Source organism: Miscanthus floridulus, chromosome 6, assembly GCF_019320115.1.
Source record: "Miscanthus floridulus cultivar M001 chromosome 6, ASM1932011v1, whole genome shotgun sequence".
Lineage (NCBI taxonomy): Eukaryota > Viridiplantae > Streptophyta > Magnoliopsida > Poales > Poaceae > Miscanthus > Miscanthus floridulus.
In genome coordinates, this window is record NC_089585.1 from 143,141,637 (window position 1) to 143,161,297 (window position 19,661).

The 19,661-nt window shown below is 45.0% G+C and overlaps 2 pseudogenes; both read left to right on the top strand.

Annotated features, from left to right (window-relative positions):
- Positions 1-2,869: 2,869 nt before the first annotated feature.
- On the top strand, positions 2,870-4,328 carry LOC136460015 (signal recognition particle subunit SRP54 2-like; annotated as a pseudogene).
- A 13,646-nt stretch (positions 4,329-17,974) lies between these two features.
- LOC136460017 (signal recognition particle subunit SRP54 2-like) lies at positions 17,975-19,440 on the top strand (annotated as a pseudogene).
- Positions 19,441-19,661: the final 221 nt, after the last annotated feature.

The window sequence follows — 19,661 nt, forward strand, 5'->3', positions numbered from 1 at the left end:
TAGTGAGAACATCAGCAAGATCGGTAACTTAATGAATCTACCCGAAGGACGCAACCCTTAGGTAGAGCGATAACTTGATCTTAACCTAATTCGAGCAGTGGAGGTCAACCGGATCGATGCAAGCCGTACTTGAACTAAACAAGAGTTGATAACTAGCTTATACCAGAATCGCAGTGGAGGTTGAACTGGATCGATGCAGCCGTACGAACAGAAGTATAAGCCATGGACTGTACTTGTAGACAATCCGGAGGTCGATCGGACCGATGCAGCCCTACTCGCTGAAGAACTCGTCAAGATCTACTCTACTCTCTACACCTAAGGGTTGACCGGAAGCCAAAAAATAAGTAACTGATATTTGATTGATTGTATGACAGTAAGAACATCAGCAAGATCGGTAACTTAATGAATCTACCCGAAGGATGCCACCCTTAGGTAGAGCCGATAACTTGACCTTAATCTAATTCTGCAGTGGAGGTCGACCGGATCGATGCAGTCGTACTTGAACTAGACAAGAGTCAATAACTAGGTTATACCAGAATCACAGTGGAGGTCGACCGGATCGATGCAAGCCATACGAACAGAAGTATAAGCCATGACTATACTTGCAGACAAGCCGGAGGTCGGCCGGACCGATGCATGTCCCTGCTCGCTAAAGAACTCGCCGAAATCTACTCTACTCCTACTCTTAAGGGTTGGCCAGAGCCGAAAAAATAAGTAACTTGTATTTGATTGATTGTATGTCTTTACAATAGCCGGGGTCTAATATTTTATACCCGGTGAATCTAACACATGATCTCCTACTTATGCACGACTTATTATAATCTTTTGATATAAGAGAATAATATTCATAATTTAAGATAACTTGTGGACCCTATCTTTTTCTTTTGTAGAGGTCCAACATGTTTCTTCCCGACGCCAACCGTAAAGCTTTGTCGTTACCTGCGTGGCGCATATCTGAAGAGAGCCCGATTCCACAGCGCTACATTGAATCAGCTGTGATATCGTCTCTATTGCAATCGATCCTTGATGACACGATCTTAGGAGCCTTCGAGTTTCTGCAATTCCTTCTTTCCCAAATTTTGGTGTAAACAGAAAGTGGGTGTTGTATTATGGCCTTATTTTAGTAGCCACATATACCCTCTTATAGGTATAGGCAAAAGTGGTTTGGAGATTGAATCGACGGTTTAGATTTTTAGAACGCTTTTAAAAACCGTGGCACATCATGCTCTCACCCGGTTTCCTAGCGATTCAACCCCCATTCGCCATACCCAACCTAAACCATGCTTCTACATCCCATTAAAGCTTACCTTTCCCTGTTTACTCTCGTGTATAGCAATATGATTGTCATCTTTGCATAATCTTTTATTGCGCTAAGTAAAGGTTCTTCATTTTTCAGATGTTTGGGTGGCAAACTCCTACAGATCCGATTAATTGTAGCTTCCCAGCCATCTCTGCTGGCTCCTGGGTGAAGAACAGTTCAGGTTACTACTTATTTTCTGTTGTAATGATATTTATGTTATATTTTGTATGCTTTAGATATGAAGCATAAATAATAGGTTTCTTAATGTTTACGTTGCTGTTTTTGGTGGCGGTGTTCTGGTAGATCCGAGAAACTAATTATTTAGCACAAGGACAATATCTTCTGTTTTTTCATCATTAGCCAATCTAAATCCTTTACCTATGTGCAAAATTGATATGGATGTATAAAAAGAAACATGCAGGCAATTCTGCGCACATATTAATTGAGCTGTGCAAGTTCATTTAGTCAGGCTTACACTGAAGTGATAAAGTTTGGCAAACAGGGCACGATTGTCTAATGGCATTCATGATTATCAGATAATTGCCGCTTCATATTTTGGTATATGTCAGTGCTACGGCATGCCATGATCCTCAAATTAATCTATTCTGTGTGTACCGATACATACACAACCAAATATTTGATTGCCAACCTTCCCTCCCTGGTAGTACTTTAAAGTTGCCATTGAAGCATGGCATGTCAGAACTATAGGTAACTGGAATTATTTTACTTATTGCTGCCTTTTTACGTGTCAATTCAGTGCTTTCTACAACACATCAAGTGCAAGTGAATGCTTCCTCAAATCGTTTGTTTCCTTGATTTCAGGCGCCTTTGTTGTTGTTGCAGAAGACGTTCCTGCTAACAGTTGAATAATCAAGGATGGGCATGCTCACATATTGGCGGCTGTTGTTTCTTTGAATCCAATCCAACAAAACAATCGAGAAGATATCGTTCACAGTTTCCAATCCAACAAAAGACAGACAAGTTATAGCCAGTGTAGTTACTGATCAGTGTGTCTTCTTCATTGTAAAGATGAAGCACGAATGTGTTCTGTTCATGTAAGGTTACGTTTGGCCTTAAAATGTAAATTCGTATTTGGCAATCCGCTGAGATGTTGAAATACATGGAGGAAAATGTTCCCTGTTACGATACGGCTAGTATAGCACTAGTTCATCAACACACAAGTGTAATAATAATATAATATAATAATATAAAAATATGCCAAACTTTTGTGTCAACACAGAGTATGATTCGATGGCAATTGGCAAGGCACGTGCTGACCGTTGTCCGCTAGAGTCTGGCAACCACGTACGGAGTCGGTACAGATCGAATTAGCCGACTCGTTTTCAGGTCGGTCTTTCACCCAACTCCGATCCGACGCGACGCGATCACCTCGCATCGCAAGCAAATCATATATATCTCGTTGTAGTCGTGTTGTGTCCATACTAGCCGCCGCTGGTGAGGACGTACGTGATCGAGGTTCATCCGGAGCCGGAGGATCGATCGGATCGGAGAACAGCAGCGCCCCACTCGTCCGTCGCCCGTCGCCATCACCCGAGGCCGCCGATCGAGATGGTGCTGGCGCAGCTGGGAGAGAGCCTCGTCGGCGCGCTGGCGCGGATGGCCAAGGCGACGGTGGTGGACGACAAGGTGGTGCTGGACTGCCTCAACGACGTCTCGCGCGCGCTCTGCAGGCCGATGTCCGCTTCGAGACGGTCCGGGCCGTGCAGGCCAGCATCAGGAGCGCCGTCAGCCTCCAGTCCATCCGCCGCCGGCACCGACAGGCGCCGCGCCATCAGCATGCGGTCGTCGACGAGCTGCGCAGGATGCTGGACCCCGCGGCCGGGAGCGGGAAGCCGCCCTGCTTCGTCCCAGGAAAGGGAGGAAGCCCGCCAGCGTGGTCATGTTCGTCGGCCTTCAGGGCTCCGGCAAGACCACCACCTGCGTCAAGTACGCGGACTACCACCGCCGGACGGGGTTCAGCCCCGCGCTGGTGTGCGCCGACACGTTCCGGGCCGGCGCCCTGGACCAGCTGAGGCAGAACGCGGCCAAGGCGGCCGGCATCCCTTTCTACGGATCCTACACGGAGTCAGACCCTGTGAGGGTCGCCGTCGAGGGCGTGGACAGGTTCAGGAACGACCAAGCTGCTGAGGGATGCGACCTCATCGTCGTCGACACGAGCGGGCGCCACAGCCAGGAGGCCGCTCTCCTGGAGGAGATGCGTCAGCTCGCGGAGGCCACGCGGCCGGACCTGGTGGTGCTCGTCATGGACGCCAGCATCGGCCAGGCCGCGTTCCACCAGGCGCTGGCGTTCAAGCAGAGCGTCGAGGTTGGCGCCGTCATCGTCACCAAGATGGACGGCCACGCCAAGGGCGGCGGCGCGCTCAGCGCGGTTGCAGCTACAAAAAGCCCCGTCATATTCATCGGCACCGGGGAGCATATCGCAGACCTGGAGGCCTTCGACGCCAGGTCCTTTGTGAGTCGTCTGCTAGGCATGGGATCTTGCCTGGCTTCATGGACAAGATCGAGGACGCCATGACGATGCCCATTGCCTCCTGATCAAGGACAAAGACTGGAGCAGCTTCTTGCACGAGCTGACGACGGTTGAAGGAGCTAGCTTCACTTTCACATCTCAGGGCTCTGTACATCTGTTCCGGTTAGTAGTGCAGAGCACGGGTCCTCTAAGGCATCTCGTCTCCTTCCTACCAGCTGGATTATTGGGAGACAAGGGGAAGCAGGAGGAGGAAGGGCAGCAGGCCAAGATCAAGAGGTACATGACGATGATGGACTCCATGAGTGCTGCAGAGCTTGATGGGGCCGACCCGATGAAGATGATGATGACGAAACAGCAGCAGTCACGGATCAACCGGGTCGCTCGGGGCTCCGGCAGGCCCGTCAGCCAAGTAGTGGAACCTGTCTGGAGGAGCACAAGCGAATGGCCAAAATGTTGAGCAAATTCGCGCCTGCCCACGTCAAGAGACAGAGACCTATCAATAAACATATAAAGCGTAGATTCAACACGTCTTGCTGAAACAAGACAAGCCCAGGAGGGGTGTTAATAGCCTAATTGGAAATTTAGAAGTTGTACTTTGTCTGTCAGAATAAGATGTTGGTCGTCTTATTATCATGTAAAGAGGTGCCGACGGGATCGAGCTCGACGTGCCTGACCGCACGTACCGTGTTGAGCCCCACGCCGGACCCGATGGAGCTGGAGGCAGAGCTTGCTACTCTGGTCGTTGTAACACCCTTGGTGTTATACTGTAAATCATTTGCTAAAGCATGTCATGAGCATCGTGTTTATGTGTTAATGCATGTAATATAGAGTGTAGATCAAGTTTCGTAACTCAAAACGATTCACGGAAGTGCGAAACGAAAGTTAACTCCATAGTCATGTTATATCACTTAAGGTTTAAAACCAATTTTTATTAAGCAAAAATGCTATAGAACATGTATGTGATACTTGAATAAAGTTTGAAATAAAAACTTAGTAGATGACGATGAAATACCTACGGTCGAAAAATGATATCACTAGCTAACATTTCTAATAGCTTGGAAATCAAATTGAAGCAAATCTCACACAAGACTTGGTCAGTTTCTTAACAAGCTATGTTTGGTATTTTGCTGAGGAAATTGGGTTAAGGAGTTGTCGGCAAGAAAATGCGTATCGTGCCGGCACACGAGCAAGCCAAAAGGATCTGCTTAGGATGAGCCCGAGATCCGCTGGCTTCAACGCAGGGATAACCGATCCTGCGTATTTCCTCCCGAGACGTGCCAGTCAATTTGACCTGTAATTGACAAGGAGAGAAAGTTTTATCAAGTAATTTAAGGTGGACATGTCGGTCTCTCTGCCCAGACAGTTCCAAGTGTGCCGCTTGGGAGCAGCCAGACGGGAAAGCGACTAAATAGCCGATACGCACAGAAATCGGTTGTTACGGACTGTAAACTCGTGGATAGCGATTGATTTTATGTTGATAGGTATAATACTCGTAGATGTAAATGAGATCATCAGCTAGGTAGATGTTACCAATGTGAATCATTGAGCCGATGAATCTAACGAGAATCTTGATCTGGGGTCTACTGTCTATCACTATCTTTGTCGGCTTATGAGCCCATGCTTCAAAGCTTTACGAGAGCATCATCGCTTCACGGGCGTTTTGATCCATCTTTCCAGTTCGACTATAAAATGTCTATCCGACTCTGGCGAGTGTAATTCAACAACTCAGTTATGTTTTTCTCCTGCTTGCTTCCTCGAGTGCCTCCGGCTCCGTCGGACCCTCCATGGTCTAATTCCTTGCTATGCGGATCTTGAGTGGTTAGAAGAATTCTTATACATAGGGGTGATTGTGTCGCTCATCTCAGCGCCTTGTCGAGCAAGAGGATCAGCCACTGCGGTTTAGAAGAATTCTTGTGATTATCACCTGAGGTCTTCTCTCCATGATCGCAGAGCTGTTCTAGTGTTTACAAGGGCTAAAACGTGTGGACACCTTTCCTTTGTTCGTTCATCAAATACCCGTCGGAAAAACCATAGGACTTTTTTCCCATGGTTTCTCAGCCACTGAGAAATGGGCATCTTTAGTAGGTGGCTTTCTTTCCCATTGTTTCCCAGTCACCGAGAAATCGGTTGGGTATATGGGCCTATTTTAAGCAGACAGGCCTTTCCCTTTCCCCTGATGCCAATTTTATCAACGGGCCGATGTGACTCGGTTCATGATAACCTTTGGCCCTTGTGGGGATCTGGACTCCCTTCAATCCAAGAAGTCTTGGTGGGTTGATCGCTGGTTAATGTAAACCTTTCGTATCTATTCCACAATATTTTGTAATTATGGGAAGCAATAAGTCTGAATCTGTTATCTCTTCGTGATCCATCCCCTAAATTTTCGGAGTGTCGATCCGTTTCCATATCTGACTTAATTCCATAACCTCGGTGAAGTCTATCCTCTCACCTTCCCGGATTATATATACGGGCCACGGTTGTGGATCGAAAAAATAACCTATTTTGTCCCAAACCTTTCGTGTCTTTGGTGTGATTTCTGCTTTCCCATAGGTTTGAGGTCATGGAGAACAACAAGAGGTATACTGAGGAGGTCTTCAATGGATCTGTGTCATCACGCCAGTGCCTTCGTCATCAGGAGGGTGCAACTCAGGATGCCCCCATCGTCCCGGAGCATAGGGCCGACTTTGCTCAGCCTTCGGGGTCGTCTTCATTACCAATTTGCTTGCCAGCTCCCCTGCTACCCGAGGGAAGCGGAGAGACAATGACGACCTGATCGCCTCTATCGATCGGGCTGTCCAGAAGCTCGGCGACTGCCTCTCTATTGCGGAATCAGCTCTGGCCATGGTTCAGGGCCGATCACCCCTCTGAGGCCGACCTGGTGGGGGAGAGGTTGGCCAGGGCTGAAGCTAGAATCTTAGGTGAGACATCTACCACAATTTTCTATCTCTTCTTAACTTTTTGTCTTCAAGATTTTTGATCATCTTTCCTCGAATCTTTAGAATCTATCTGCTCAGATGGAAAGTCTTAGATCAGCTATGGAGCACAGGGCGGGATTTGTCAACGCCAGGGGTGTTGTGCCGATGGTTCGCTTGCACGACATCCCGAACCGTGTCAGAGAGGTTGCTCTTCATGGCGTTTGTCATGGTGCTGCCATGGCATTAGCCGCTATGCAAGCTTGCTCTGGCCACGAGCTTCGACTTCTTCCCCATGGTTTTCTAGCCACCGAACATCATGGGGATCATGAGCGCCTAGTCGAGGATTTCTTCGACGCCGCCAACTCCGTAGCCCTTGCTACCCAGGCCAAGGACATATTGAATAAAGTGTTCCCCGGCCTTTAGCTTGTAATAGGAGAAGCTGGCAAATAATTTCTTTGTTTTGATTGGTTTCTCGTGCTCATATTCCATGTGTCAACCTGTGTTTGTTCTTGCTCTATAGGTGATACATATCGTACCAGCTTTTACTCATTCGGGTTTATTTTTGAACTAGAGGCGATACCCTTCTGGTATCGGCTATTAGAGCCAACGACCGAACCAATCGGTTCTCAGGTATTAATCCAAACGCTAGGATAATATTTCTTTAGATATTTTCCATTGATTGCTTTGCCAAATTCTTCTTCTTCTCCTAGTGTTTTCAAAATGTAAGCATTGCCAGGCGCACAACGTTTAATTCGATAAGGTCCTTCCCAATTAGGTGACCATTTGCTGAACTTGCTGTCTTTTGACCCAATCGGCAATTTCACTTTCCAGACCAAGTCGTCTTCAGAAAATTGCTTGCTCTTGACCTTTTTATTGTAATATTTTGTAATCCTCAGTTTATGGTTTTGATATTCTCAAGAGCACGCAGTCGATGGCAACTCAAGTCCTCTAAGTCATCTATCATAAGATTCTTGTAGACTTTGGCTGACAAATTATTTTGCAATGTGACACGCCTCGATCCAGTTTGAATCTCCCAAGGAAGGACTGCATTATGACCATACATAAGTTCATAAGGTGATGTTTTAATCGATCCATGACAGGCCATCCTATATGCCCATAGTGCCTCATTAAGCGTCGAATGCCACTTCTTTGGTTGTTCCTCAATCTTTTTCTTGATCAGCTTAATCATAATCTGACTGGATGTCTCTGCCTGACCATTAGCCTGAGCATAGTAAAGAGAAGAATTTAGCAACTTAATTCCCATACTGGCAGTAAAATCTCCAAACTCTTCTGATGTGAACATTGTCCCTTGATCGGTAGTGATAGTTTTGAGGAATCCCAAAACGATACACAAGATTGCTTCTTGACAAAATCAACCATGTTCTTTGAGGTTACCATTTTCAAAGGAATTGCCTCAACACACTTAGTGAAGTAATCCGTTGCTACCAATATAAACTTATGTCCTTTACTTGAAGGCAGAAAAATCTGGCCAATTAGATCAATTCCACAGCCTCGAAACGGTCATGGTTTGATTATTGGATTCATAGCCGATGCGGGTGATTTCTAAACATTCCTAAAACACTGACAGTTTCGGCACCCCTTATAATATTCAAAACAGTCCTCCAGTATTATTGGCCAGAAATATCTAGTCCTGTGAATAACCCATTTCATCTTATAAGCCGATTGATGAGCTCCACATATCCCTTCATGCACTTCGCTCATCAACACCTTAGCTTCCTCTTGATTTAAGCATTTGAGCAATACCCCATCAACTGTTTTGTATATAGTTGATCATCTAGTAAAACATACTTAGTCGATTTATACCTTAGCTTCCTGGTAATCTTTTGTGATGGATTCCTAAGGTAATCGGCTATCTCAACTCTCTAATCATTATTCGAGGTTTCAGTACTTAAGACCTCTTGAAACACTCAGTGACCTGATGCACTTTGAGCTAAACGATTAGCCTCTTGATTCTGTGCTCTTGGAATATGTCAAAGAGAGACATGAGAAAATTTCTTGAGCAACCTTTGTCACTCATCATAGTACCCCCTCCGAGTATCTTCGTTACATTCATATAGGGCCGATCAACTGATTAATAATTAATTGTGAATCTCCAAATATTTTAATTGCTTTGGCCTTTACTTCATGAAGAGAGTCGAAGCCCCTTGAGAATAGCTTCATATTTTGCTTGGTTGTTGGTAATCATTGGTTCAGTCGGAAAGCAAACTCAAAACTTGCCCCCCAAGACAAAATAATAACAATACCAATGACACCGCCTTGCTTGCATGATGATCCATCAAAGAATAATGTCTAAGGTACCGGATCTATATAGCCAATGGTTGTGTCTTATGATGCTGGTTGACAAATCGGCTATTACTTACCCTTTGACTGCTTTAGCCGTATTCATACCTCAAGTCAAATTCCAATAACGCGAGAATCCACTTTCCCACTCTCCCATTCAGTATTGGCATTGATAACATGTGCTTGATTCACATCAACCTTGGAAACAACCATACACTTCGCCCGATAACAAGTAGTGTCGCAACTTAGTGCAAGAGAAAATATAAGCTCAAGCATACTTTTCGGTGGGAGAATATCTTATTTCTAGATCCAGAAGCCTTCTACTCAAATAGAAAACAACTCGCACTTTTCCTTCAAACTCTTGCATCAAGGTCGATCTAATTGTTTTGTCATCGGCCGATATGTACAACTTAAAAGGCTTACCTTGTTGAGGAGGGACCAGCACAGGTGGACATTTCATATATTCTTTATCTCCTCAAACGTCTTTTGTTGTACGTCACGCCACTTAAATTCTTGATTATTTTTCAACTTCAACAAGGGAGAAAACGCAGAACTTTTTTCGATAAATTTGAAATAAACCTCCTGATAAAATTAATCTTACCAAGCAAAGATTGCAACTTTGTTTTAGTAGTCGGGGGTACTGCTTCGTCAATCGCTTTCATGCTTGTTTGACTGACTTTGATTCATTTCTCGTGGACCATAAAACCTAAAAATTGTCCAGCTAATACTCCAATGGCCACTTATTGGGATTCATCTTTAGACCATGCTTTCGTGTGCACTCCAAAGTTTCCCGTAAATCAGCTAGATGTTCTTTGTACCCCCTTATATTTTACCATCACATCGTCAATGTGGATTTCAACAATCCTATCGATCAACTTATGAAAAATATATTCATCGTCCTCTGATAAGTTGCACCGACATTTTTCAAACCAAAGGTCATCACAACCCATTCAAATAAACCGATTGCGCTAGGGCACCTAAAAGCCGTCTTTGCTATATCTTCCTCAGCCATAAAAATTTGATTATACCCTACATTGCCATCCATGAAATTAATGACCTTGTGTCTGGCTGCTGCGCCTACCAACATATCAGCTATTAGCATCGGATAACCGTCCATGGGTGTAGCCTTGTTTAAATCCCTAAAATTGATGCAAACTCTTAACTTCTCTTTTTTCTTATACACGGGAACAACATTCGATATCCACTCTGCATATCGGCATGGTCAGATAAATTTTGCTTCTAGTAGCCTTTTAGTCTCATTTTTGATATCATCAAGAATATTTGGGTTGAACCTCCGCAGAGCTTGTTTAAACGGCTGATATTCGGGTTTAATTGGCAACTGATACTCAACAATCGATCGGTCTAAACCAGGCATCTCATAGTACTCCCAAGCAAAACAATCTTTAAATTCCTTTAATAAATTTACTAACTCTTGCTTATATTTAGGATCCAACTTGGCACTTACATATGTCGGCATAGACCTATCTCCGAAACCAATATCTATTTCCTCTAATTTATTGGCCGACGTAAAGCCATGTCCTAGTTTACCATCTGTACCATCTATTAGATTATCCATTAAAACAAATTTTCAAAGTCGGCTGCTTGGATCGGCTGTTGGCTCTCACCATTAACTCTAATGAAGCCTCCTTCCCATAGCTTGCTAGAAAAATATTTGAAGTCTTCTAGCTCCCAATCTACTGGATCGGCTGTTGCGATACTCACAGATTCATCAACGTGAACTAGCTTGACATCATCTCCATGACATTGAATCAAACACTAATGCATGGTCGACAGCACACAATAGTTTGCACGAATCCAGTCACGACCGAGGAGTAGACTATAGGAACCTTTTCCATCGATGACGAAGAATGTGGTGAGCAGAGTCTTACTCCCGATCGTCAGTTCGACGTTCATTGCCCCCCGGGTCTTAGACGCATTACCCCCCAAAATTCTTAAGCATCATGTCGGTCTTAATCAAATCTCCTAGTCCCTTGTCAAGTTTACAAAAAGTGGTGTAAGGCATAAGATTGATTGAAGCACCTCCATCCACCAACATCTTATTCATCGGCTTTCCATCAACAAAAACTTTTACATATAAAGCCTTTAAGTGTCGATGCTTGACTGGTTTATCTAATATAGCCTATTGTATAACTGTCAACTTAGCAACTATCTCATCATACTCTGGTTCATCAAAATCTGAGTAAACTTCTTGATCTGCTGGAGCTCTGAATTCTGATGGCAACAGAAAAGCCATTTGAATATTAGCCGATGGTTGTCTTCTATTGGTTGTTTGTTTAGCACGCCACACTTGTGGTCTACCAGATGCTTGAGCCTATTCCAGTTCTCTGTTCCTTAGCCATTGTACTCTTCTTTTCTGGCTTCTTGTCAGACCTCTTGGACACTATTGGCCTTCCTGCCAAATGTGTTTTTCTTCATTACTCTCTTCTCCATGATCAACCCAGTTTTGATTAACAACTCGCTTTTCTAGCCGATAATGAATACTTCTATTTTTTAAGCGTCGATCCATGTTATTATGACGATACTTATCTTGAGCATGGATAGACCGGTGGTTGGCTTGAGATTGTCTGAACTCCTAATATTGCTCGCTGCATTCCAGATAATTATTTTTTGTAGGCAATTTCAAACCTTCGTTCCAGCAATATCTGAAGAAAGGACAATTCTAATGTGATTCAGCTTGCTTTCTTTCATGCCTCTCTTTTTCTGGTCGACGCTGGTTTTCTTACTCTTCTAACCAACACTGATAATAATTTTCTTTTTGTTGCTACCATTTATTCAACAAATTTGAGATGTAACGCGTGGCTTTGTTGCCCCATCCTTTGATGTCTCTCTTTGCTCATATCAGCTCTTTTGTTGGTCACGATGTCTTCTAATTTCTCTATATTCATCGACCAATATTTGCGTCTCGGGATCGACTGTTCTAGTTTTTCTTGATCTAATTGATGTTAGGACTTTAGTCTTTCCTTTGAGCAACCTAGCATCAACTATGTTCTGATCTCTTGGGAAAGGATTATCCTCAACTTTCATCTTTCGAGGAGTATCAAATTTGAGCCTTCCCCTGCTGAATAGCCATCTGCATATGCTGCCAAAAAACTCTGCACTCATTGGTAGAATGCAAAGTGGCGTTGTGAAATTTGTAGAACTTCTTGTTCTTCAACTAATCAGGGGGGGCAACATAACATGATTATCGGGCAACTTGATTTGTCCCTTTTCCAGCAAGAAATCAAAGAGCTTGTCTGATTTTGTGATGTCGAAGTCATAGCTCTCTTCGACTCCTCTTCTCCAAGGATTTAGCACCATTATTGTCTTCTTACCCCAATTCCATTTGACCGCAGCAACCTCTTCTTCTTCGTCGTTCTCATAGCCGTCATCGACTGAATATGGATTATAGGCTTCGGCCATTGTAGTACTTTTCTAGAATCAAGTATCTCTGTGCATATTCTGGAATTGGCTATTGAGCATTGCCACTCGTTGAGCCAACTAACCCAGTTGTTAAATTCTCATTCGAGCAGCTTCTCTCTCCATATTGACAATATCCCTTGAACGGCCAAAGCAGCTAGCTGATCATCAGTCAAGTTTAGTGAGAAGCACAAATTTTTGGTTTCTTGAAATCTCTGAAGAACTCGGTGCCTGATTCATTAGTTCTCTGTCTTATAGTTGTCAAATCGGTAATTTTCTTTTCTCTTGTCCTAGTGTAAAATATGTATGAAACTTCTTCTCTAGGTCATCCCAATTGATAATAGAATTAACTGGCTGTTGATGAAACCAAGTGAAGGCTGGCTCTGACAGGGACAAGGAGAAGAAATGAACTCGATGGACCTCTTCAATGGATGCTTCGCCCAACTATGTAAGATATCGACTAACATGTTCTATTGTGCTTATGCTTTCTTGGCCAATGAACTTAGCAAACTCCGGGAGCCTATAATTTATAGGAAGAGCGACTAAATCATACCATTCTAAATATGGGCATTTGTATGAGAAGGTCTGCCCTTTTGGCTTCAAACTAAACTGATTCTTCATCATCTCGGTCACTCTGAGTAACAACTCATTAGCATTTGAATTTGGATTTCTCTGAACTATTGACCCGTCTGTGGATTAAAATTTTAGGTACCTTGGTACCCTAGATTTGGAATCATGTGAAGAGTATTATAATTCGTGCCATAATGATATCCTTGTGGAATCTCTATCTGTTGTATCCTTTGCTGATTTGCTGCTTGAAGTCTCTGGTTAAAGAGGATATGATCTATATCTCTACGTATCTTTGAATTGATGGTGCTATTTTTTGAGTCGACGACGATATTTGGCCTGATGTGCCAAAATTAATTATCCAGTTCTGACCTTGCCCACACGGCTGTTGCACATGCTGCACTGATGATCTAGGATATACTGTATCTGATTCGTAGTAGCAACCTTGAACTTGCTCAGATGAAACTCTGATACTACCTGAACATCATCATTACTAGCTGGTGCTTCCTTTTTGATGGCTAGTACCGACTTGATTAGTACCCTAAGTCAACGGATGTGAAATGTTGTAATAAGCCGGCCCAACCTGATCAACTAGAAACCCATGAAACACCTCTGTCATGGTGTTGTGGAATATATTCAAGAAAACTTCATTATGGTTCGATATGGCATCATGAACAGATTTGTTTACAGCTTCCACGAAGAAATGCCCTGTCATTAGTTTTATCTGCATCTGTCTGCCCATGCAACAGAACTCTTGGTAGTGAATATTTCTAAACAATTGTATTGTCACGTGTCTTGGTGTAGGATAACAAACACTTATTCTGAAATTCTTCTATAGCTTTGCTGATGATATCTGTATCTCCATCAGGTAAGTCTTCATAAGGCACCATAAGGATGTTATTGTTGTTGTAAGCCACCATGATGATTGTGGGGTCCCACCAGGCGTGGCAAAACGTGTGTCGGCACGAAAATGAGTATCGTGCCGGCACACGAGCAAGCTAGAAGGATCTGCTTAAGATGAGCCTAGTGATCAGCTTGGCTTCAACGCAGGGATAACCGATCCTGCGTATTCCTCCCGAGACGTGCCAGTCAATTTTGACCCTGCAATTAACAAGAAGAGAAAGTTTATCAGTAATTTAAGGTAGAAAATGCCGGTCTATGCCCAGACAGTTCCAAGTGTGCCGCTTCGGGAGCAGCCAGATGGGAAAAGTGACTAAATAGCTGATACGCACAGAAATCGGCTGTTACGGACTGTAAAGCTCGTGGGTAGCGATTGATTTTATATTGACAGGTATAGTACTCATAGATATAAATGAGATCATCAGCTAGGTAGATATTACCAATATGAATCATTGAGCCAATGAATCTAACGAGAAAGGATATAGCATGCGAACAAATCGACTATCTGATACGAATGGACCTACAAATGCTCTGAATCCAATCTGTTACCATCAACAGTGAGGTTCGACTGGATCGATGACAGCTATGATGATAATAACAAACTAAAACCAAAGAATCCGTAAAAACATCCATACTTCAACAGGCTTTCCGAACGACATGCTATACGTGAAGGCTCAAATGAATCGGATAAAATAGCCGATTAGATGAAGAGAACTACGGCATGTGAACAATCGATTATTTCACATAGATAAACCTATGGACTCATCAGACCTAACCTGCTATCTCTAACAGTGGAGTTCGACCGGATCGATGCAGCCGTGATAAAGACAACAAATCAAACATTTAAAGTAAACAGATCTATTCATGCTTAACAGAAACATGTAAACACACTGTAGGCGTCAAAACATAGGCGATCGGCTATTTAGCCGATGCAAGCATAGCAAACAGTTAAGGTCATGCCTGATCGAGAACAAATCTACCAACTAGCATCCTCCAATCTAAAGTGCTATCAGTGGGGATCAACCGAATCGTTACAGCCATAATAGTGAACCGTAGATCAGATTTAACTAGCCAGCAAACCTCTTCAAGATCATTCGTGCCTTAACCGCGTACTATGCACGATCAAGATCGAAATAGAACAGCCGATAAAACATGACTTGCTGCTCAAAGTAAGAAATATCATGTTGTAACAAAGCAAACGATGGAGTAAAAGGATACGAGGCCGATCTAGATCGATCTCGACCGGGCAGGTTGATATTGCTAAACATTAATAATAGTGAGAACATCAGCAAGATCGGTAACTTAATGAATCTACCCGAAGGACGCAACCCTTAGGTAGAGCCGATAACTTGATCTTAACCTAATTCGAGCAGTGGAGGTCAACCGGATCGATGCAGCCGTACTTGAACTAAACAAGAGTTGATAACTAGCTTATACCAGAATCGCAGTGGAGGTTGACTGGATCGAGCAGCCGTACGAACAGAAGTATAAGCCATGACTGTACTTGTAGACAATCCGGAGGTCGATCGGACCGATGCAGCCCTACTCGCTGAAGAACTCGTCAAGATCTACTCTACTCCTACACCTAAGGGTTGACCGGAGCCAAAAAATAAGTAACTTATATTTGATTGATTGTATGACAGTAAGAACATCAGCAAGATCGGTAACTTAATGAATCTACCCGAAGGATGCCACCCTTAGGTAGAGCCGATAACTTGACCTTAATCTAATTCTGCAGTGGAGGTCGACCGGATCGATGCAGTCGTACTTGAACTAGACAAGAGTCAATAACTAGGTTATACCAGAATCACAGTGGAGGTCGACCGGATCGATGCAGCCATACGAACAGAAGTATAAGCCATGACTATACTTGCAGACAAGCCGGAGGTCGGCCGGACCGATGCAGCCCTGCTCGCTAAAGAACTCGCCGAAATCTACTCTACTACTCTTAAGGGTTGGCCAGAGCCGAAAAAATAAGTAACTTGTATTTGATTGATTGTATGTCTTTACAATAGCCGGGGTCTAATATTTATACCCGGAATCTAAACATGACTCCTACTTATGCACGACTTATTATAATCTTTGATATAAGAGAAAATATTCATAATTTAAGATAACTTGGACCCTAATCTTTTTCTTTTTGTAGAGTCCAACATGTTTCTCCCGACGCCAACCGTAGCTTTGTCGTTACCTGCTGGCGCTATCTGAAGAGAGCCGATTCCAGCGCTACATTGAATCAGCTGATATCGTCTCTATGCAATCGATTCCTTGATGACACGATCTTAGGAGCTTCGAGTTTCTGCAATTCTTCTTCCCAAATTTTGGTGTAAACAGAAGTGGTGTTGTATTATGGCTTATTTTAGTAGCCAAATATACCCTCTTAGGGTCTCTGATTTTCTTAGACTGAAAGTGGCAAATGATTGTTTGCCTTTTTACAGTCCATCCTTTTGTTTGCTAGCGATTCAAACCCATTCGCCATACCCAACCTAATGCTTCTATCTTCTACATCCCATTAAAGCTTACCTTTCCCTGTTTTACTTACCATTCTCCCTCTCGTGTATATCAACTCATATGATTGTCATCTTTGCATAATCTTTTTATTGCGCTAAGTAAAGGTTCTTCATTTTTCAGATGTTTGGGTGGCAAACTCCTACAGATCCGATTAATTTGTAGCTTCCCAGCCATCTCTGCTGGCTCCTGGGTGAAGAACAGTTCAGGTACTACTTATTTTCTGTTGTAATGATATTTATGTTATATTTTGTATGCTTTAGATATGAAGCATAAATAATAGGTTTCTTAAATGTTTACGTTGCTGTTTTTGGTGGCGGTGTTCTTGGTAGATCCGAGAAACTAATTATTTAGCACAAGGACAATATCTTCTGTTTTTTCATCATTAGCCAATCTAAATCCTTTACCTATGTGCAAAATTGATATGGATGTATAAAAAAACATGCAGGCAATTCTGCGACATATTAATTGAGCTGTGCAAGTTCATTTAGTCAGGCTTACACTGAAGTGATAAAGTTTGGCAAACAGGCACGATTGTCTAATGGCATTCATGATTATCAGATAATTGCCGCTTCATATTTTGGTATATGTCAGTGCTACGGCATGCCATGATCCTCAAATTAATCTATTCTGTGTGTACCGATACATACACAACCAAATATTTGATTGCCAACCTTCCCTCCCTGGTAGTACTTTAAAGTTGCCATTGAAGCATGGCATGTCAGAACTATAGGTAACTGGAATTATTTTACTTATTGCTGCCTTTTTACGTGTCAATTCAGTGCTTTCTACAACACATCAAGTGCAAGTGAATGCTTCCTCAAATCGTTTGTTTCCTTGATTTCAGGCGCCTTTGTTGTTGTTGCAGAAGACGTTCCTGCTAACAGTTGAATAATCAAGGATGGGCATGCTCACATATTGGCGGCTGTTGTTTCTTTGAATCCAATCCAACAAAACAATCGAGAAGATATCGTTCACAGTTTCCAATCCAACAAAAGAACAGACAAGTTATAGCCAGTGTAGTTACTGATCAGTGTGTCTTCTTCATTGTAAAGATGAAGCACGAATGTGTTCTGTTCATGTAAGGTTACGTTTGCCTTAAAATGTAAATTCGTATTTGGCAATCCGCTGAGATGTTGAATACATGGAGGAAAATGTCCCTGTTACGATACGGCTAGTATGAGCACTATGTTCCATCAACACACAATGTAATAATAATATATAATAATATAAAAAATATGCCAAACTTGTTGTCAACACAGAGTATGATTCGATGGCAATTGGCAAGGCACGTGCTGACCGTTGTCCGCTAGAGTCTGGCAACACGTACGGAGTCGGTACAGATCGAATTAGCCGACTCGTTTTCAGGTCGGTCTTTCACCCAACTCCGATCCGACGCGACGCGATCACCTCGCATCGCAAGCAATCATATATATCTCGTGTAGTCGTGTTGTGTCCATACTAGCCGCCGCTGGTGAGGACGTACGTGATCGAGGTTCATCCGGAGCCGGAGGATCGATCGGATCGGAGAACCGCGCCCCACTCGTCCGTCGCCCGTCGCCATCACCCGAGCCGCCGATCGAGATGGTGCTGGCGCAGCTGGGAGAGAGCCTCGTCGGCGCGCTGGCGCGGATGGCCAAGGCGACGGTGGTGGACGACAAGGTGGTGCTGGACTGCCTCAACGACGTCTCGCGCGCGCTTCTGCAGGCCGATGTCCGCTTCGAGACGGTCCGGGCCGTGCAGGCCAGCATCAGGAGCGCCGTCAGCCTCCAGTCCCTCGCCGCCGGCACCGACAGGCGCCGCGCCATCAAGCATGCGGTCGTCGACGAGCTGCGCAGGATGCTGGACCCCGCGGCCGGGAGCGGGAAGCCGCCCTGCTTCGTCCCAAGGAAAGGGAGGAAGCCCGCCAGCGTGGTCATGTTCGTCGGCCTTCAGGGCTCCGGCAAGACCACCACCTGCGTCAAGTACGCGGACTACCACCGCCGGACGGGGTTCAGCCCCGCGCTGGTGTGCGCCGACACGTCCGGGCCGGCGCCCTGGACCAGCTGAGGCAGAACGCGGCCAAGGCGGCCGGCATCCCTTTCTACGGATCCTACACGGAGTCAGACCCTGTGAGGGTCGCCGTCGAGGGCGTGGACAGGTTCAGGAACGACCAAGCTGCTGAGGGATGCGACCTCATCGTCGTCGACACGAGCGGGCGCCACAGCCAGGAGGCCGCTCTCCTGGAGGAGATGCGTCAGCTCGCGGAGGCCACGCGGCCGGACCTGGTGGTGCTCGTCATGGACGCCAGCATCGGCCAGGCCGGTTCCACCAGGCGCTGGCGTTCCAAGCAGAGCGTCGAGGTTGGCGCCGTCATCGTCACCAAGATGGACAGGCCACGCCAAGGGCGCGGCGCGCTCAGCGCGGTTGCAGCTACAAAAAGCCCCCGTCTATTCATCGGCCCCGGGGAGCATATCGCAGACCTGGAGGCCTCGACGCCAGGTCCTTTGTGAGTCGTCTGCTAGGCATGGGATACTTGCCTGGCTTCACTGGACAAGATCGAGGACGCCATGACGATGCCCATGCCTCCTGATCAAGGACAAAGACTGGAGCAGCTTCTGCACGAGCTGACGACGGTTGAAGGAGCTAAGCTTCACTTTTCACTCTCAGGGCTCTGTACAGTCTGTTCGGTTAGTGCAGAGCACGGGTCCTCTAAGGCATCTCGTCTCCTTCTACCAGCTGGATTATTGGGAGACAAGGGGAAGCAGGAGGAGGAAGGCAGCAGGCCAAGATCAAGAGGTACCTGACGATGATGGACTCCATGAGTGCTGCAGAGCTTGATGGGGCCGACCCGATGAAGATGATGATGACGAACACAGCAGCAGTCACGGATCAACCGGGTCGCTCGGGGCTTCCGGCAGGCCCGTCAGCCAAGTAGTGGAAACTGCTGGAGGAGCACAAGCGAATGGCCAAAATGTTGAGCAAATTCGCGCCTGCCCACGTCCAAGAGACAGAGACCTATCAATAAACATATAAAGCGTAGATTCAACACGTCTTGCTGAAACAAGACAAGCCCAGGAGGGGTGTAATAGCCTAATTGGAATTTAGAAGTTGTACTTTGTCTGTCAGAAATAAGATGTTGGTACGTCTTATTATCATGTAAAGAGGTGCCGACGGGGATCGAGCTCGACGTGCCTGACCGCACGTACCGTGTTGAGCCCACGCCGGACCCGATGGAGCTGGAGGCAGAGCTTGCTACTCTGGTCGTTGTAAACACCCTTGG